Source organism: Athene noctua, chromosome 1 (assembly GCF_965140245.1).
Source record: "Athene noctua chromosome 1, bAthNoc1.hap1.1, whole genome shotgun sequence".
Taxonomy (NCBI): domain Eukaryota; kingdom Metazoa; phylum Chordata; class Aves; order Strigiformes; family Strigidae; genus Athene; species Athene noctua.
In genome coordinates, this window is record NC_134037.1 from 205,537,344 (window position 1) to 205,559,091 (window position 21,748).

The 21,748-nt window shown below is 41.2% G+C and overlaps 1 protein-coding gene across 1 annotated transcript in view; it reads left to right on the top strand.

The window, feature by feature from the left end:
- Window positions 1–429: 429 nt before the first annotated feature.
- GGACT (gamma-glutamylamine cyclotransferase) overlaps window positions 430–21,748 on the top strand; it is a 32,910-nt gene continuing 11,591 nt past the window's right edge. Inside the window, exon 1 of the mRNA XM_074910986.1 lies at window positions 430–503. The gene's annotated coding sequence lies outside the window, so the exon portion shown is untranslated. The remainder of the gene's footprint in view (window positions 504–21,748) is intronic.

The window sequence follows — 21,748 nt, forward strand, 5'->3', positions numbered from 1 at the left end:
TTTTTAAATAATAATGGGTTTTAAAAGTTCTTTAAAATCCGAATTTGCTGACTGGGGTTGTTCCGGCCTCCCCATAGGGAGGCCCCGGCCGGGGGCTGCCGCTGTGGGTTTTTTCGCTGTTGCCGGTGCTTTGGGGAGCGGCTCCTCGCGGGGAGCGCAGGGCGCTGCACCCCGCGCCCTTGCTTTCGCAGCTGGCAGGGCCGGGCCCGCTCCCCACCTCCAGGCCCGGCTCCGGGCCTGCCCTGCCCTGCCCGGGCTCCGGGCTCCCTTCTGCCCGCCAAACACGCTCCGTTCCTCCGACAACCGGAGCGACTCGGGTGAAGGACCCCGGCTCGGTGCCCCGGCCGGCGGGGAGGGAGGGCGGGAGGAGGGGAGGCCCCGCCCCGTGGCCAGCCCCGCCCCGCCGCCTACTCCCCAGAGAGGCGCCCCGGCGCAGGCAGAAGGAGGCGGCCGCGGGCGGGAGCGAGCGAGCGAAGGCGCGGAGGCACCGGCAGCGCTGGCGGGTGAGTGTCGTGAGCGGCGGCAGCGGCGAGGGCGGGCGCTAGGACCCGCGCTGCCGAGGTAGAGCGGGGCGGGGCGGCCCGCCCTCGCCGCCACGTGACGCGGCGGCGCCGCGCGGTTCCAGCGTCCGGTTCCGCTCCGCGCGCCCCCGTTCCCCGAGACGCCGCCGCGGAGCCTCCTGGCGGCCACTGAGCCGGCGGTGGGCGCTCGCGGCGGGGCGGGTCTCCGCGGCAGCCGGCGGGCGGCCGAGGGGCAGCGGGCGGGCGGCCGCAAGGGACCCGCCACAGGCCGCGGAAGGGCACCGTTCCGGGACGGGCCCGCTGGCACCGGCGGAGAGCCCCCGCCTGCGGCCGCCGGGCTCCGTGCTGGGCGGCGGTGGCGTTGCGGGAGCTGCGAGCGGCTCGGCGCCCTCCGGCCGCTGGGCCGAGAGCTCCCCCGCCGGGCGCCGCGCGGCCTGGCCCGGCCCGGCCGTAAGGTCACGGCCGCCGTGTGCCTCGGCAGGTCGCGGCCGCCGGGCCGCTGGCGGCTGCTGCCCCGGGAAGGCAGCCTGGTTCGGGGAGAGCCCTCGGGAACCCTGACCCCCGAACGGTGCTGACGGGCCGAGGTGGTGAGCGCCTCGCGTCCTCCCGGTGTTCGGGTGCTTGGAGCGTTCTCTAGAAAAAATGAAAAAGTGTTAGTATCCAGATCCTCGTTTCAGTAACATACCTCTACCTTGGAAGGATTAGCGACGTGCGTTTGGAGAACAAGTATCTAAACTAGAGAGAGAACAGAAAGAGAGTAGTAGTCCAGGTATCATAGCTGTAGAGAAGCTGTGGCAGTTGATGCCTGTATCCTCACAAGATAACACTTGGGAGCATTTAACTTTTTGCCTGCATTTCCTGGCCTGTTTTTTTTTATCTTTTATTAAATCCTCTTAAGAGTTCCCTTTCACTGTATTTTCACTTCCTGTTTTTTTCTGAATCCTTTTCCATTTTAGAGCTCTGTAAACCTTTTGCATTTAATTTAAGATTCATTTGGCTGTATCTGTGTAACCTCCAGATAATTAACCTCCTCGTTTTTTGCTTCAGGGCCTTTTAGTTTGCTACTTCTGTAATTTTTGCCTTATCAAGGTAGCAACTTATATGGAGCTTAATGTACAGAGACACAACTATAAATATCTCCATGACCGAGTTGACTCTGTGAAGAGCGGACTTGTTTTATACACTCTCTGGTTTAAGCAGGCAATCAACCTGGAAAAGCAATTTCTTGACAATTAAAACTGTTCATTGTGTGTCACAGGCTATTAAGAGAGGCTTTAAATTTTGCATGTCTGAAAGAAGAATGGACATATTTCCATCTTTCTTCTCTCCTTCTCCTGAGAAAAGCCTTAAAACTCAGACTGTGTCCAGAAAGTGTATATATTCTCAGGTAGCAATCATCTCATGTCCTTGCTTCATCATAGCTGTCAAAGTCATATGAAAACTAATGTGTCTTTTTACCTCTGTATTACAGCATTCTATTGCCATTGGTAAAAGCTCAACAGAACAGACGTCTCCATTAGTATCTGTCTCAAAATCTGAATTGTCAAGGGTGTTACATGTTAAACAAATGGATTTCTCATACATTGCTGATGTTTAAAGCTCTGCATCCTATTGCTGACAAATATTAGCTACTTAGTGTGTCATACTTCATTTTGCTTGGGTTCTTGCAGCCTGTTTGCTCCTCGCTTTCCAAATTACTGTGGTGTTCTGCATCAGCTTAGCCAGCTGAGATTCTTTGAGCTTGTTCATGAGTTTGAAACCAATGGAATATTGAACAGAGCTTCGCTCAGTCACAGAGGAGAGCATGTCATGTTGCTGATAACTGTTACGTCATCTGCTCCTTAAGATTTTCCTTTTGGTGACTTATTTATATGTGTGATCTGAGTTTTTTGCTGATCGTTTTCTCATGTTAATTGAGGGTAGAAATACTGCTTTGAATGCTTCATTTACTGCAGTGTCTGCTTTTTATCCTTTAGAAAGGATCATCATGTCAGTTCATGCTTTCCTTAGCTGATTTTTGACGTGAAAAGCTATGTGCCCCCGGAGAGCACAGAGCACAAGCCAGGCCTGGTTTTGCACCAGGCATCCTGCTGTCTCTCCCAGCCACTGTTAACGCTGAAAAAGTGTTGTCTAGCGTTGGCTTTAGCCCTGCTCTGAGGAGGAAGATGGGCTAGGCAACCTTCAAAGGTCCCTTCCAACCAGCATTCCTCTGACTCTGTATGTATGTTTTCATGACTCCCAATAGTAATCCAACTATCTATTTCAAAAGAAGTTTCCTCTTGAAAATTACTTTCATCTGACTACTGATGTAACCGCAATTTTTGCCTGTTCTGCTTCAGCTGTCCAAATGGTTGAATTTGTTCTTCCTGGGAAACTTTTGGGAAGTGAGGTTACATGACTGCCTGATTTATGTTTTGAATTGGTGAGTGTAGGTATAGGTACAAAGGTGCAGTCGTGAGTGTGTCATGAAGTGAAAGAAGATAATAATAAATTCCAGGGGTGTGTTGTAGCATTTGCTTTCTGGTACAATTTTACTCTCTGATGGATTAGTCAAATCATTTTTCTGTGTAATCATAAGCAGCATTGTTAGTGTTCATAGCAAAAAATACATTTCATTTTTATTGTCCCTTTTTTGGGAGCAATTTGTTGGGTTTTTTTCTATTCCTACTCAAGTCTTAGTGTATGTTTCTCATGCTCTAAAAGCATGTGCTTTTCATAGTTGAACTTGGTCAGATAATTTTCCTAACTCTTAAGTAGAATTGAATGTGAAACTTGCATAACATTTTAAGTGACGTGGACTGCTTAAGCAGAGAACACGTGCCATGATAGGATGCATTTTCTGTATGAACTGATGCTACCCTTTTAAAATTTTGCAGCAATCTGACAGAATGGTTAAGTATTACATAGATAATTTAGTAAGAGACAGGGGAGATGTATGGATGTTGTCATGTCATTGAGTTTGCAAATGTAATGCCTTTTTCATTCTGTCTAAAGAATGTGCTTAATACCTTTTTTCCTTCAAAAATAAACTATTCAGCCAGTAGTAAATCGCTGTTCTTAAATTAAAATCTGTAGCTATTTAGAATTTTCTGCTCTTTTGCACTCCAGAAGTTTAATTACATTTTATGGACCGTGTCAGACACAGCTCTCTTTTTTACCTGACTACCAAAAAGTAATTAACGCTAAAGGAGGACAGACTATACCAGGATAATACAACAATCTATTGATTTACTGTTGGAGTGTTTTTCAAGAATGCACTTTATATTAAGATTTTTGACCACAGTGGTTTCTTTAAGTGTGTCAGCTATTTGCTCTTAACATCCTGAGAAAACATACTGAGTATCACTGTCACTCCTAATTTCTCTGTCCTATAACATGCCTCTTCTCCTTTGGAAGTACCCATATAACCACCTCTCTCTCTGCAATGTTTTGACTGTAATTGCTCATATCCTTTACTAACAGCTGGAGTTACCATCCTATTGCTGGTGTTCTGACAGAGGTTCTTGGCCACACAGAATTGCTTTTTCTCATCCCTTCCCTGAAGCATTGCCTTTTTTCAGTGCTGCATATTGCCACTGTAACTGTGAGGGAGATCGTTCCACCAGTGCCAGGGTTCAGCTTTACAAGAGTATCTCTACTGGGACAATACTGCAATTTTAAATGTATGTGCTATCAAATAATACCAGAATAATTACAGGTCTATTTATCTTATTTCCTTCCACTCCTTTTGTCTAGCCTGATACAGTCCCACAACTTCTATCATAGTATTATTCAGGTTGGAAGGGACCTCGGGAGTCTCTAGTCCAACCTCTTTATTCAAAGCAGGATCCACTGTGTGGGCAGACCAGGCTGTTCAGGACTTTATCCGATGTGTCTTGAAAACCTGCAGGGATAGAGACTGTACAGCCCCTCTGGGCAGCTTGCCTCAATGTTTGTCTGCATCATGGAAACCCTTTTCCTTGAATCAAGTCGGGGTCTCTCTTGTTTTGGTTTATACTTGTTTCTCTAACTCCCACATGCACCCTTGTGAAGAGCCCAGCTGCATTTTCTGGATAACCTCCTCAGGGGTATGGGAAGACTGCTATCAGGCCACCCCAAAGCCATCTCTTCTCAAGTTGAACAGGCCCAGTTTCCTGAGCTTCTTTTCACAGAGCAAGTGCTCCTGCACCATGGCCATCTGAACTCACTGCGGTTAGTCAGTATCTTCCTTGTACTGGGGGGCCTGACACTGGATGCAGTATTGTAGGGGTGGCCTAATGAGTGTCAAGTGAAGGAAGATCATCACTTCCCTCAGTCTGCTGGTTGTGCTTCCATTAATACAGTGCAGGGTGCTCGTTTCCTTTGCTGCTTTCTTTGTTCAGCAAGGTGTATTCACAAGTCTTGAGGTAAATCATGGGGACATCAGAGGAAGTATGGATCCCAGCCAGTGTCATCTTGGCTGCTATGCTGTACTTCTGTCTGAGTCCTGGCTCTCCAACAGCAGTCAGGGTTTTAGCTTTCATGTGAGTGAGGAAAGAGATGTGGATGTTCATTTCTCATCACAGGTCTAAAACTCTCACCGTTTACTTACATTTTCCACAAATCCCAAGAATATTTGTTGGCATTACACTATTTTCTGGTAACAGTATCATGGACAATCTGAATAGTATTTTGGAATGGTAGTACGAAAGACTTCTCTTTTCTCCAGAATACTTTTTGCTGCATATCTGGACTCAATCTTCTATAGTTTTTCTCTTGCATCTCTCCATATCCTGTATATCAACCTGTACCTCAGCTGCTGCCTTCTGCATCACAGGGACTAAAAGTTGTCAACGTATCTAGTGAAATATATTATTTAATACATTTGGCCTTCTGGTAGGCAGACCAGTTTGTATACAGCTCTTTAAATAATTAAGGTTTTATTGTTTCTGCTGACACACAGTGCTGATAAGACTTGTGGGTTTATACCTTGCCACTGCCCCCCCCTCCCCCTTCATCTGCTTTAGATGACAGACTTGCATTGGAAATGTGAGTTTCTTTTGTAGTTCGTGGCAAGAGATTCAGCTCACATCTCTTTTTTCATCAACTGGTAAAGCCTGAATGACCAGCCTAGATTCCAAAGTTTAGGAAATTGAGTTGAATACTACCCTCTAGTTCGTACGAAGTTATTAATTATATTCTTTTTGGATTCTTTTACATTGAACCCAGGTGTTGTTTAATTGCGTATTAAACAGGCTGCAGTATAGACACTGAATTTTAGAATTAGTATCTAATTTTAATTATGTTTATGGATTCTATCCATTGTAAGTCTTGTAAATAACAGTTGTTGCTTGGATCTCAGAATGTGTGAATTTCTCTAGAAATCAAAGGTAACATGTTAGATTATTTCCCATTGGGAGAAGCACAGTCCACATACACAGTAATACTGAAAGCTAGAAGGAAAATAGAAATAAACCAATTTTCTTTTAAGTGTTGCTGAGAAAATTATCTTGGAAGTGAGACTGTAAGTAGTGAGTGAGAAATAAGGGTCTTATTTTGGTTTTATGTTGGAAGAATGGTGATTGTGGTGGTTTTGAATGATATTTAGACCAAGTGAAGAACAGGGGATTCATGTTAGTTGTGGTACGAGAGTAAGGCCATGACAGAATTTCATTACCTAATAGCTTCATTAGAAGAAATGATGGGTTGCTTTCATGTAAAGGTAAATGATAGGTAGGTAGGCCAAATTACAGAAAGGACCCTGCTTGAAGTTGTAATCCTCTTGTCTTTAATTTTATTCTTTAAATTAACTCTTTTAATTCTTTTGTTAGATTTGTCTTTAAGCTAATTTAACTGATTGCATGACCTGCAATTCACTCTGGGTGCTGGAATAAAACATTTCAGATTCTGGTAGCGCACAGTATGTGCTTCAAGATTGAAGGGAAGTGTTTAAGGCTGTTTAATCATTGATTTAACATCTGTAGTTGCAATTCTTAAACAAGAAGTTACAAAATAATTGGTATCACAAGAAAGCAAACTTGCAGGCTCAAGTGGTTTGCAAGTCCAGAAGTGCAACTGGAAGATGTTGCTCAGTGAAGTAACTGGTTCTGTGACAACATCTTTATAGGTGTCCAGTGAAGGGATATTGGCCCCTTCTTTGGGCTTTCCCTAATTTTAGCTTGTAAGACACCGTCTAATTGCTTTTCACCATGCAGTCCACCTCCATGCTGCTAGGTACCAGCCTTATGTTTGTCCTGCTGTATAACTCCTGCCTCTCTTTTGTGATGACATTCTTCTGGCCTCTGTATTTTATTTATTTTGCTCAAGGGTTATGGGGCTGTACTGGCAATAGGTGGAATGAGTGCTGGAATATGCTCTCTTGGATGTATTTACCCAACCCAGCTCACCTGGACCAAGAGGATGTTGCTCTACAGAGAGACAACACATTCTTGTCAGTGTTTCAGTCTGGGGAAAAATGGGAATACTTCACAGATTTTGTGAAAAGCTCATACAGAAGGAAGAAAGATGTTAGGGGGCTAGAGAAGAGGATTAATAACATAACCATCTATACTAACAATTTGAAGAGAAGATTACTGGATTCAGATTTCTTTATTATTGAGATTGGATTTAAGCTCATACTAGGACTTGCTCAGAGATGTACTGTGTAAGACTATGTGGGTGGAAAAATTGGGGACAACTTAAAAAGAGTTTTAAGTAATAGCAGTTGGGTACGGATGACCAGATGAGGGATGGGGGAAAAAAAAAAAATTTTACTTGCCAGCTGAGATGTGATGATCTTGGATTTACAGATAGGAGTAAAAGAAGGATATAGGCATTAGGTTTCTTTATTCCCCTGACTGCATGCCTGCACAGGTGCTCAGGGGAGATTGTGGATTGAAGAACAACTTAAGTCCAAACATACTCTGGGCAAAGGAAGAGGATGTGACAAACCTACAGACATTAGAAAAGTGAGGGGAAAAGATTACTAGAGATTACCAAGTGGAAAATGTAATCTTGGAGTGAATGTCAGCATTTAAATATGTTCAAGAGTGTGTATCAATTGCTATTGATTTTCTTTGAGGCTGTATTTTAATGAAGCCATCAAAACTTAGATTTTCTGTAGAATGAGTGAGAATCTGAGCTCTGTGTTGCGTAGTATTTTGACTGAAAGGGGATGGAGGACAGCACGCATGTGGAGTGTGGCAACTTGTACTTTGAAGAAGTGCATTAAAACTACATCACTTTGCACAACACTAAGTACTGTTTTGTCTTGTGTTGCCTGTGAGGTGTGGAGATAACTCTTTGGTAAGTATTATGTTGGGATGTGGGCATAGTAGAATAAATTAAATTCAGATGGGATTGCACAGAGCTAAGCCTGCACTATATTAGGAAAAATGTATAAATAACTGAGAAACTATATGAATGAGAGAAATGTTTCGACACAATTTATGGAGTGGAGCCCCAGGCTTAATTTTGCTTTAGCTGAAAATTATGTAGGGAATAAATCTCAGCAGGACACTTATCATACACGTACACGTTTCACACATCAAACTATAACCTGCTCCAAGGCTGCAATGCTTGCTGTGATGTAGTTCAAATATACTGCCTATGAAAACTTTCAGAATATGAATCCAGCCACTGGCCAAATCTTACTAAAGCTGTCTGAAGCTCATTTCAAACATGAAAAGTAATGCAAGCTTACATGCTTATGAACGTTGTCTGGTTGGGAAGAGTGTCTTTGGGGAAGGTGATATGAAGGGCTCAGAAAGAAAAATCTCTTCCTTCTGTGTACTCTGCATGTAGAAACATGTTTTCTTAGCTGTTATCTCTATCAGGAGTCAAATTCAAGAAAGAATGAGCATTAAAAAAAAAAATCTATATTTAAGATATTTAAATTATATTTTAGGTTAATGATTTCTTTCTTTTGGTTAAACTGTCCTAAGGCAGTGGATCTTATTTCACAACTTTCACGATTTCTCAGTAATGTGATTATTTACATAGTTAAGTGGAGCTTTAGGACACCTGCTTAACAGAAACAAAACATCCTGGAGAAGATAAACAGGTGCAGTAAAGAGAGAAAAGAGGTTGGTGGTGGTTTTTCATCTTTCTAGTATGGGGCTTCTTAATGAGATATACTGGCTGGCTGTTTTTTCCTCTCCCTTCTATTCTTGTTTATATTTACCTTTATCTTGTCGAAATATCAAGAAATTTAGGTCAAAATATATCTGGATCCATCTGCTCATCTAGTCTGTTCTTTTACTGCTAGCAGTTATTACATCTTTTAATTAAGTATGCTTAATGACAATATACTACATTAACGGGTGGCATCAAGTATCATGAATTTTGTATGATGAACTTGCTAATGCAGAGAATGTGTTTTTTTCTAATTTCTATATATCAAAACAATTATTCTCTTTAATTTGACTCATTGTAGTCTATATGTCTTATCTGTAACCTGTTTCACTGTTGTTTTAGGTGAAAACTCAATTTAGGCTCTATAACTTAGCTGTCTTTACCAAAGGTGTATTATTATCATCACAGTCATACTACAAATACAGGAAATGTTTATTCATTGACATGGTGATCCATTTCAATTTCAAATCTTGTTAATTATGGTTATTCTTGTAATATATAAGAATGTTGTGCTCCAAATCTTATGACAGACTTAAAAAATTATAAAGTCCATGACTGACCCTTTAATTCTGGGTTCATGAAATATGTTTTAATTTTTATTTTGTTCTTTTGTGGTTGGCCATCAGTGTTGACGTAACCCGATTTTAAGCAGGGTCTGCAAAATGCAGCAGACACATGATACTAGAAGGAAGGAGCAGATGATACTGCTTTCAGGGTAATTTGTCTTTCATGACCCTGCCAAACCAGGTAATTTGGTTTCATATCAGACAGGTCAAAATTAATCTATTGGGCTAATTTTTTAGATTATGTATTGGATGGATTATATCTCTAATGTTTCCCACAACCCTCCCTGGTTCTCTGTGCTGGCCCATTAAGCCCATCAGCCCAACTACTTTACCAGCTGGATTTTTACTTTAGATAATAGTGATGCTTTGGGATTGTGTTTAGGGAAAAGTTTTAAGAAGTGTTTTCAGTGTCAGTGGAGCAGACAGTTTTAAGATTAATGATTTTTATCTCTTAGCAGGAATAAACTCCCAAGTAATCTTGCACTTCTGTGATCTGTAAAAACTCTGCACAGTATTAACAGCATTCACAAATTTAATATTTACCTAGACAGCTCTTCTTGGATCTCAGCTCTTGATTATTTTTGTGCTGTGGGCAGCACTGCTGCAGATGTAACCTTCGTATCATGTTGTCTGGGCAACCACAATATAATCACTTAACTATCTTTCTGAGAAACATGTATTAGCTTACCTTGTTCTTTTTGATAAAGCTTGGGGCATTGCTCTGAATTAGACTGACATGCATGTGTAACCATTTACCTGTGAGTCTCCAGTGAGATGCTAAAACCAGTCTGTGAACAAATATGTGTACAAGATTGTTTCCTGTCTGTCTATAAAAATAGCAGTATATCTTGTGTACAGTTGCCACATTGACAGCTTGAGAAAGATTGTGTGAAGGTATAGATTTTCAATTATTCTATAGCAAAGTGATTTATCTCACCAGCTTGCTATCAATAGAACAAATAACGCATGTGCCTATAAATAAAATATAATTTCTATTTAAAAAATCTGTAATAAATGGCAATTACTTCAGAATTACTTGGGATTTAAATGTCTCATATCTGTGTGTTTGAGAAGCAAAACAGACAAAACCAAGAGAAGGCTTGGTTTTTAGATTCAGATTTATAACTGCCTTTACATACGTAAAGCAGGATGGCTGTCTTGGAAACCATGAAGGGCACAAGTGTGTGTAGCTTTCTACCTGAGAAGCAGAAGCTTCAGAGAGGGGATGGTAACAGTGAGCTGTGCAGCTGTTCTTGAGGCTATGGGGTACAGTCCTGGGTCGTTCTCATACTTTGCCTTCTCTCAGTGCTTTTATTGGCCAAAGATGTACAGCTGGCCTGGCTCTGCTCTGCCTTTGAGCCAGACATACTCTGTGTGCCAGATCCAACCAAAGCCAGCTTCATGACAACAGTTATTGACTGCACCATCTCCTAGAAAGTAGAAGAAATTAGATTCGTGCCTTCTGTCCCAAGGTTTCTAACCCTTTTGGTCTTGTTTGGCCCTTGAAGCTGGATCACAGTGCAGAAAGCAATGCAAAGTTCACAGGGTCACAGAGCATTCAAGTAGTGCCTCGGGGTTATATCTCTGAGCGTATTTGGGAGGCGCTATGTGAAGCGAGAATGGGTTTCATTCTCTCTTTTCAGCGTTATTGCTATTTGGAGGAAAAATCCTCCAAAATCCAAGTAACTGCATAATGTACCATCTATAAACAGGCAGGGAGTGGGATTTAGAGATTTTTTGGAGGTAGTGGGAATCTAATGACCGGACCACAAAATCAGTCTCTTGCAGTCTCCGTGAGTCTAGCATTACTCTCCATGCATAGCATATGAACGAAACTACCTTTTATTTCTACTTTTTAAAGGAGATCTAAGAGATTGTCATCCAGTTCCCTGGCAAAGGGCAAGTTTAGCAGTAGCCATGTTATTTCTGCTACAGATTTGACCAACTTGTTGAGGATAGTCAGCAGTGAAGGACTCCCAGCCTTCCTGGATGGTCTAGGCTCTTCCTAGGCCCTGTACTTACCAGTGGTTAGTCTTTCCTAATGTCCATCTTTGGAATTTAAGCTTATTTGGTCTTCTATCCAAGTAGATGCAGAAGGAAGCTTACTGCCTCTCTTTTTTATAACAGTACGCTTCCATATATTTAAAGGCATGACCCTATATTCTCCAACACAAGTGATTTCTCTAAAATAAGACAGTACAGTGTCTTTTTTTTCCTCTACAGGTTGTGGTTCCTTGACCTATGATTGCGCTCACTCTTCTTTTTGTCCAACTGATCACATCTCTAAGTATGGTGCACAAAACTGGACAGACTACTCAATTTGTGACCAAATCATAGCAGGAGATTATGTTCACATGTCTTACTAGTGATGTGTTTGTATGTAAATATTAGGATATTTTTTCTAAGAGCACCACAATGTTGACTCATGTTGAGTTCATGATCATTATAACTGCCAGATTAACAGCAGCTCTTTCTGCAGAGCTGCTGTTATGCTAATCTTTCCCCAGATTTTGTTTATGCAGTTGATTTTTTCCTGGCTAATCTTAGAACTCTGCAGTGGCCTTACTTGAATGGCAGCAGCTGCAGAGTAGCAGTTGTGCAAGGGCTTGCAGTTGTTTCCACAGCCTTTTGCATTGTGGCATTACTTGGATCTTTCATCTCTTTGAGTATTTTCATTATCAGTATTTCCCTGCTACTAGAATTAATATAATCAGTTTTGTACATATGTTCACTTTTAGATGAACATCTGATAAATATTAAATAGTCTTTCTAAATAATTTTTTACTGAAGTACCAACAGTACTTGTTAAATCATGTTTTCCTAGCTTCCTTGTGGGAATATCATGAACAGCAGTGTCAAAAGTTCTACCAATGTCAAGATAAATAACTAGTATAGATCAAGAAAGATGATTGCTTTTCAGCATCTGCACATCTTAACAGCTGTAGAAGTAGGAAACTACCTCTGTGCATATTCTAATTATTATTTTTTTATTATTAGAAGGTCAGCATCCCTTCTTTCTTCCATAGGAACTGACACTGGAAATAGTGGGTGTCTCCTTGGTCTGTCTTGGCAGGCCACCGATCAGCCTCACCCAGGCAGTCTGGGCTGGCTCAGTCCCTCCTGCTGAGCACAGGTTGGGCAGGAGATGTCAGGCTACTCAGCTGAGCAGCTATAGACAAGCCTTTTTGAGCTGTGTATTACTTCACCAGTTATACTTCTCCTCCTATTCATGTCAGGTTTAAGCACATTCTGATTCAGTGACCACTGAATGCTTTTTTGTTTGTTTGTTCTGAAGTGGTAAAGAAGCTGGAAAGAACAAGTGGTGGTGGTATACTAAACATAAATATGGTAAAAGAAGGGTGGCAGGTGTTTCAGCCACACTGCCCAAGTCGCGGAAGGTAAAGGCAGAGACTGGGAGAATGAACCACCCACTGTAGAAGATGATCAGGTTTGAGACCGTGTAAGGAGCCTGAAAGTGCACAAGTCCATGGGACCTGATGAGTTGCATCCATGGGTCCTGAGGAAACTGGCAGATGAAGTGACTAAGCCACTGTCCATCATATTTGAGAAGTTGTGGCAGTCTGGTAAAGTTTCCACTGAATGGAAAAGGGGAAACATAACCCCTGTTTTTAAAAAGGGAAATAAAGAAGACCTGGGGAACTGCGGGCCAGACAGTCTCACCTCTGTGCCCGGCAAGATCCTGGAGCGGATCCTCCTGGAAACTATGCTAGAGTACATGGAAAATAAGGAGGTTATTGGTGACAGCCGGCATGGTTTCACTAAGGGCAAATAGTGCCTGACAAATTTGGTGGCCTTCTACAATGGGGTTACCGTGTTGGTGGATAAGGGACGAGTAACTGACATCATCTACCTGGACTTGTGCAAAGCACTGTCCCTCGCAACATACTTGTCTCTAAATGGGAGAGACATGGATTGATAGATGGATCACCCAGTAGATAAGGAATTGGCTGGACGGTCGCACTCAGAGAGTTGTGGTCAATGGCTTGATGTCCAAGCAGTGCTGACTGGCATTCCTCAGGGGTTGGGACTGGCACTGTTTAATGTTTTTGTTGGAGACATGGACAGGAGGATTGAGTGCACCCTCAGCAAGTTTGCTGATGACACTTGGAGGGGAAGGGATGCGCCATCCAGAGGTACATTGACAGGCTTGAAAGATGGGCCCATCATGAAATTCAATAAAGCCAAGTGCAAGGTCCTGCACATTGGTCAAGGCAATCCTATGCAGAAGTACAGGCTAGGTGATGAGTGGATTGAGAGCAGCCCTGCAGAGAAGAACTTGGGGGTACTGGTAGATGTAAAACTGACTATGAGCCAGCAATGTGTGCTCACAGCATAGAAAGCCAACCATATCCTGGGCTGCATCAAAAGAAGTGTGACCAGCAGGTCAAGGGAGGTGGTTCTCCCCCTCTACTCTGCTCTTGTGAGACCCCACCTGGAGTGCTGTGCCCCGCTCTGGGGCCCCCAGCATAAGGACATGGAGCTGCTCGAGCAGGTCCCGAGGAGGGCCATGAAGACGATCAGGGAGACTGAAGCATCTCGCCTGTGAGGACAGGCTGAGAGAGTTGGGGTTGTTCAGCCTGGAGAAGAGAAGGCTCCAGGGAGACCTTATAGCAGCCTCCCAGTACTTAAAGGGGGCTACAGGAAAGATGGGGAAGGATTCCCCATAGTGATAGGATGAGGGGTAATGGTTTTAAGCTGAAAGAGGGCAGATTTAGATCAGATATAAGGAAGGAAATTCTTCACTGAGGGTGCTGAGGCACTGGCACAGGTTGCTCAGAGAAGCTGTGGCTGCCCCCTCCCTGGCAGTGTTCAAGGCCAGGCTGGACGGGGCTTGGAGCAACCTGGGCTAGTGGAAGGTGTCCCTGCCCATGGCAGGGGGGTTGGAACTACATGATCTTTAAAATCCTTTCCAACCCAAACCAGTCTGTAATTCTAAACAAATCATGCACGTAAAACCCACTTCTAACTTCACTAGTCTACCAGACTTAGGTAGTCTCTTTTTAAAATTGCTTCTGTTAACTTCTGTTTTAATCAAGCAATTGAGAGAAAAGCTCATTTTTATTAATGATTCAGCACTCCTCAGGTGTCAGGTTTTTTCTGTTTTGCATGACTTTTTTTTCTTTTTATGGGGTTTATGTTGGATTCTGTTACTTGATAGCAGTATTCAAGGTTGCATTGCTTGCCTGTCTTCCATTTAGGTGATTTGATTTTCCGTCATCAAAAAGCTGGCCCCACAAATTAGTTGAGAGGTGGTAAGTGCCTTGCTGGAGCACAGGGTTCTCCTCCAAATGTTGTCTATGGATCCTAGATGTATGTTCGCCTGAAACTAATTCCTGTATCAATGTTAGCCTTTTTTGTTCCTAGCTTTAAAATCCACAATAGTTTCACTAAAACCTGAGAACTCATACCTACAGAAGTCCCTATATCTTACTGAAGAAGTATTGAAAGACAGTGCAACTTTTGGAAAGTCTGCTGTGGAAAACTTAGGTGTAATTAATGGAAGTGTCAGTATGAATATGTTTTTATTAAATGAACTACAGATATCATGACCACATCTTCCCCTGTTTCTTATATGGAATTTTCTTCCAAAATGGAGACTTCAGAGCCTTTTGATTCTGCAGTACTGCATTCATTTGTTATAATACAGTATTTTCAATCTTCCTTGTCTAACAAGCTTATGAACCTTCTTTCAAAAGTTAAGGATCATTCACTAATTTATTTGCAAAGATATATTTTAAAAAAACACAGCACAAATCTTGTACGAGTTGATCTGACTGCCTACCATAATGCTGTTTGGGTTTTGAAATAAGCATCAAAAGCTGAGAAAGCTTTAATTCTCTTATGCCCATTATCTAAAGTTTAAAGCAAATAAATACATGTACTTTCTTATTATTTTAATGAAATTACAGACTCACCAGTTCTCACTCTTCTCATTTTTCATGAATTTGTCAATTTTTGATTGGCTCTGTCTTGCTGATAGAGTGGAAGGAAGGAGAGATTGAGATTAATTTTTCTTTTATATTTAATTTTTTATTTAGTATCTTGGAGATCCAAGGAACTCCAAACAACAATAAATCAAAATCACTGCCCTCTGTCTGTTCTTAGTGGAACCATCATAATAACCATTTAATACAACCCTAGACTGGACAGAAAAGTAGTGATTAGCCAGCACAAAAATTGATTGCAATTAGCTAAATTCTGGGGTAGCAGAAGTCACCGGTTAAAACCATTTTGGAAAACAGGCATAGGATTTAACTTGTTCAAAATATAGAGATACAGCAGAATTTTCACTTTGCTTCAGGCCCTTTTTGACCTTGACTAACAGATGAAGGCTTTTAGACACCTTGAGTTTCATTTTTAAAATGACCTGTTGTGGTTAGTTAATTGATAATGAATCGGTTAACCACAAAAATCATCTGTGTGCATCACTTCCCATAATTTTCTATGGTGCCACTTCAAAAAGAAGTATTACTGCCCTAAAATCAAAGCACACACACAACTGCAGAGCATTTTAGAAATATACGATGTTATTCTGGTGACACCAGGTGTTGAAAGCAAAAAATGTAATGCGTTTTGTATTCAGAAGCATGCCTCTATTAATTGATAGTTATCATGAGGTAAGCAGTGAACTAGTGAAGGTTTGTAATTTGATGGTAATTTATCCGTTTTAAAAGAAATGTTCACGTACTGAAAATCGGAAGTGATTTGTTCCTGTCTTTTTAAGCCATATCAAAAAGACAAAATGAAATTCTTACAGTTTCTCTTCTTCTTTAGTGCACTGTTTCTTGACTTACATCTAGTGTAACTCTCTAATTATTTAATTAGCATCACTAAGTGAGTATTTGCTTAAAGAATGCAGAAGTAAAATAAACTGAGATATCCAGATGTTCCCAGATACTGTTTGTCAAATCTGGGAGAAACGGTGTTCAGAATAATAACATATTGCTGTATTTGGGGATTGGCAGTTACCAGAGACTGCTGTACTAATTGATATTTAGGTGGAGAGAGTGGCATTGGGAGGGCAGTGACTGAGTTGTTCAAGAGTTGAATGATAACTTTCTACAGCCAAGTTGGTCTACAGTTATTTAATAATGTTTTGTGCATTTCCAACACTGTATGGGTAATGTTTTTCTCTGCAAATTTCAGTGAACATAATCTTAAATCCAAAAATGTGGTATTTGGTTAATCTGTGAAATCATTTCTTCTTATTTCAGCTTTCCCTTGTGTAATGTATTTGATGTGAGGGTGTACAAGTGTTCACCCATAACTACCTCTTGAAACTCCCAGGCCACAGATCCTAGGAGCCAAGACCTTTCAGTGGAAGCATTCTCTTTTTAAAAGCATGGTGCTGACTTCTCCATGGTATTCAGTGGAGGCTCTTCTCTTTCGTTTTGGCATAAAAATAAATTATAAATGGTGATCATAAAATTACTTTAAATTAGGAGGAAAGTTGCTAACAAGAAGAGCAGTTGAGTTTATATATCAGTTTGTGCTGAGAGGAGGTGTGTGTTGAAAATGTCTAATCCCAATGCAAGAAGAAAGTGTTTAGTTTTCATTTAGGATAGCGAAGTCTTAGGACTTGCTCTTCCTGTCTGACTCATCCTGTTCACTAACACTGAAACTGAGAAAAGTAAAATATGAGGACGTAAACTGGAGGATACTGTACATATTACTGGGTATTTGGGACCGATTTGGAAAGGTGGGATCCCAGTAAAAAGCACAGGAATAAAATAAAGCCCGTTGCAGCAGTTATGCAGTGTTCTCTCATTTCCAGAGCAAACCCTGGAAAAGAATGAATATAGCGTTTCTACTGACACTTCTGCCTCACATCCCACGGTATAGGCAGTGGATACTAGTTTAGCAGTTACTGTTTTCACACTGAAATCTGTGCATCTGGTCTTGGTCTGCTCCACTGACAACTGATGTAGCCAGTTTAGCCATGCCCTTTTCTCATTGTTTTGCCCCATGCTTGGGGTGTGGGAGGAGGCTGTTGTGAAGAGGTACTAAAGCTAGTTGGAGGATGTGCTAATTTATACTTGAGGCTTAATCACCTAATCACCTTTGCTTGGGATCTGCTCCAGCTGTAAATTGGCTACATCTTAAGATTTGGCTTGAGGCATTAGGGATATTTTATATTGTAATTTTGAATTGTCTTCCCTCCATGCCTTTTTTTCTCAACGCAAAGTCTAGATGACGGATAGGTATAGTTGGACAATCTCTTAGATATTTGAATGCCTCTTAAGGTATGTGAGTTTGCTCTGATGCGCACCCAAAGTACCTTTGAAGACTTATGTCCCTAGAATGCTGGTTTTTTATCAAAAAAATGCTTTTTCAGCTACTCTGTACGCTGTTATGATACAGGAACATACTGCAGAGGGAAAACACCTGGTTTGTAGAAGTAAAATCCTTCATAAAAGTACCGTGTGATCATTCATGTGAGAAGAGGGAAACATCTGAATGGGAATGGTTGGAAAATGAGTATGTGAATTTGAGGACTGCAAAACATACATCATTCTTATTTTCTCCTGGCCTATAGCTTGCTTTTGTTCACTCATCATTCTGCAATTAACTAAAATATACAAGTGTTTCACTTTATGACAAGATCACCCATCTAGTTGACCAAGGGGATGTGGTGGGTTTAGATTTTAGCAAAGCATTTGATACTGTCTCTCACAGAATCCTTCTAGATAAACTGTCCCAGCACACAGCTAGACAAGTCCATAATGTGTTGGGTGAGCAATTGGCTGATGGGTCAGGCTATAAGGAGTTAAAGTAAATGGGATCACATCTGTCTGGTGGCCAGTCACCAGTGGGGATTCCCAGGGCTCAGTTTTAGGGCCAGTGGTCTTTAATGTTTTTATAAATGATCTGAATGCAAGAATCAAATGTATGTTAAGTTTGCCAGTGATATTAAACTAGGAGCAGCTGTGGATTCCCACAAGGCTAGAAAGGCCTTACAGAGAGATCTGGGTAGACTAGAGAGGTGGGCAATCACCAACCGTATGAAAGAGCAAGTGCTGGATTCTCCAGATAGGGTAATCCTGGTTATACATACAAACTGGGGGATGAGAGGCTGGAGAACAACCCCATGGAAAGAGATATGTGGGGTTTGGGTTGGTGGCAGGTTGAATATGAGTCAACATTGTGCCCTGGCAGCCAGAAGGGCTAACTGTGTCCTGGGGTGCATCAAGCACAGCATCACTGGCCAGTCGAGGGAGGTGACTGACCCACTCTACACTGCACTGGTGCAACCCCCCCCTCAGTACTCTGTGCAGTTTTGGGTGCCTCAATACAAGAAGGACAGCAAACTATTACTATTAGAGTGTGTCCATAGGAGGGTGACTAAGAGGGTGAAACGCCTTGAGGACAAGATTTAGGAGGAGCAACTGAGGTCACTTGGTTAGGTCAGCTTGGAGAAGAGAAGGCTGAGGGGTGACCTCATCACAGTCTACAACTTCCTCAAGGTGGACAGTGAGAGTGGAGGTGCTGATTTCCTGATGACCAGTGACAGGACATGAAGAAATGGAATGAAGCCACATCAGGGGGAGTGCGGACTGGACATTAGGAAAAGGTTCTTCACTGAGAGAGTGGTCAGTCACTTGCACAGGCTCCCCAGGGAAGCAGTCGCAGCACCAAGCCTGTCAAGAGTTCAAGAAGCATCTGGACGATGCTCTTAGACATACAGTTTAATTTTAGGTAGTCCTGTGAGGAGCAAGGCATTGGACTCTGATCATTAATGGTCCCTTCCAACTTGAGATATTTTATGTTTCCTTCATTGCCTTTGAGTCATGAGTCCCCAGAAGTTCTTGTCAGTCGTCCCTAAGCATATGTTTCTGCACTTTGTATCATTAAAAGGCATCTTATTTCAGTTACACAGTTCATGGGCCATCTAATATGTCTGAAGCATAAACCAGTCTTCCTCAGGATGCATCACACAGATGTGGTAGGCACACAACTACTTGCTGTAGCAAGACCAGTAATAAAAAAAATAACATTGATTCCTAAGGAAGATGACTGGTAACTTCTGTCTGTGCTTATTACTCCTTATTTTAATACAGTCCGTTATAATCTTCCCTTAACTAACTCCTTATTCATATACAGTTCTTGCCTATGACTTGGTCTTGAGATTTTTAAATAAATATTTTAATTGACTCCCAAGTTCATTGTGTTATCCTTGTCGAAGGAGGTTGTTTTAATGACATTGGTCTGGCTTTTTTGCATTCGGAACCACATTGCATATTATTCCCCTTCTCATTTACTTCCAGTACTTGATTCTGTTCTTCCTTTATCAAGTTAGTAACAGAAATTCCTTTTCAAAGGTCACTGAGAAGAGGCTGCACAGCATGTATAAAGCCATTTTCATTTATATAAATATTTTATTTGTAAATAACTGTCTCATATAAATGTCTATATAATTCAAATTAATATTATATAATGTTTTCCTATTATAGCCAGACCCCTGGTTTAAGATGCCTTTCATTAAGGCTTCCTTCCAGGAATCCCGGACACTGCCAAGGAGACCTTCAATTAGAATAAATTCTACATGCCATTGTAAAACTAAAATAACTTTTTTTGCAATTGCAAATGTATAAGTAGAGATATGGAATTATTTCTGTATTTCTTGTGAGCCTCTTGTGGCTCCAGGAGGATTTAAGGGCTCGTGTAGCTGGTTTTCCTCATTCTTCATTAAGTACAGACCTGTGTTAAATTTTGCATTTGACTACAGAACCTTTATTGGAGACCAAACCATTCCTTACCTGAAAGTAAACATTTCATTCAACACGTCTTTATAGGACACACACACACACACTGGGAATTTCTTGTCGTCTTGCTTATCTTTGACTCAGCCAGGCAGGAGGATATTTGATATTCTGGTCAGTGCATCTTCTGGATCTGAAAGCAATTACTCCAGTGCCTTGCTGAGTGCCATTTCAGGCTAGTTTTGGATGCCCCCAGAATATGTATTTGTTTCTTCTGTATAGAAGATAGCAGGCTGGTAAATATATTTAATTTGAGATAAGGATGCTTTCCCAGTTGATGAAGAAGGATGTGAGGTATGTTTCAGATTTCATTGCAGGACTCTGCAAGTCTTTTTTGGAGAACAAAAATCAGGAAAATTGAAATAACTCATTAGTTCTCATTTCATGATGATCTGTGACTTTTTATCTTTTTTCTATTAAAGTCAAATCAGTGGGATGGAATTAATTATATACATCTGTTCATGGTTCTTTATAGTTTTGATTTGGTGTTGTTTTTGTTTGTATTTTCTTACATTTTATTATATTAGAAAATGGTGGAAGAGATTTGTTGCTGAGATATGACTTGGGTTTTGTTTATTTTTTACTTGTATTGAGCCGTAAGCTGAAATTCACTTTTTAAAAAATAAATATTTTTATTAAATAAAACTACCAGCACTTTCAAAGAAAAACTCACATGTACATTTAATTAATCGAGCAATAAGATAACTGTAGTTAGTGAATTAGAATAGAATCACAGAATCGTTTTGGTTGGAAAAGACCCTTAAGATAGAGTTAAACCGTTAACCGAACAGTCACTGCCACGTCCACCACTAAGCCATGTCCTGAAGTGCCACATGTACATTTTTTAAATACCTCCAGGGATGGGAACTCAACCACTTCCCTGGGCAGCCTGTTGAGCTGATTTGTTTTGTTACCGGTATGTCACATGTTAAATATTATGCTTTTCCACAGATTTGATTCATAGACTGAAAGGGTAGTACAAGCCTCTTTTTTTTTAAAAAAAAAAAAAAAAAAAAAAAAAAGGCAAAAACCCCAATATACACACCCCACCCCCCAAAAATATAACCCAAACACATAATCAGTTTATTAGCTTTAAAAAACTTGACCTGAATAAATTAAATTAAGTAGAAGGAGAATATTTCTGTGCATTACAGAAAGAAATGTTGAAATTTTTTCATCTTTTCACATTTTCCACTGTTTGTCCAATAAGTCTCCAGACCAACAGTTTAACTTGCTTTAGAGCTGTAGCTGCAAACCAGTGAGTCTACAATTCTCCTTTTTTATTATGTGAACACTCCAATTTTGTGCACACTTAGTAACTGCAGCTGTGGTCCTCCAAATGTCAAGAAGGGCCTCTCCTCCTTCCACTGCTACCTAGTGCCATATGTACAAATAAGAAAGTATTAATGTTAGTATATATTCTATGAGTACAGGTATACCTTATTATCCACTACCCTCTCCAAACCTCCCAAAATTTCTGTGACCTGCTTCTGAGTAAACATGCTTGGCTATTACTCAGTGTCATCTGTACTCTTCATGGCTGAATATTTAAAATATTGTTTGCATTTAAATCTGGCGGTTTCTCCAGTACAGATGTTTTTAATCTTCCTTTCTCATTTTCTGCGGGCTACTAACACTTTACAAGCAAAGCATGGCTCCATGTAGAAAATCCTTGTGTGTATACAAGGATGCTGTAAATGCCTATGAATTACCTTTCCTTGGCCCTTAAAAACAGGCTGTAGTTTCACAGGGAATCACAGGCTGAAAAAAGCTGTCTGATGCTTCATTT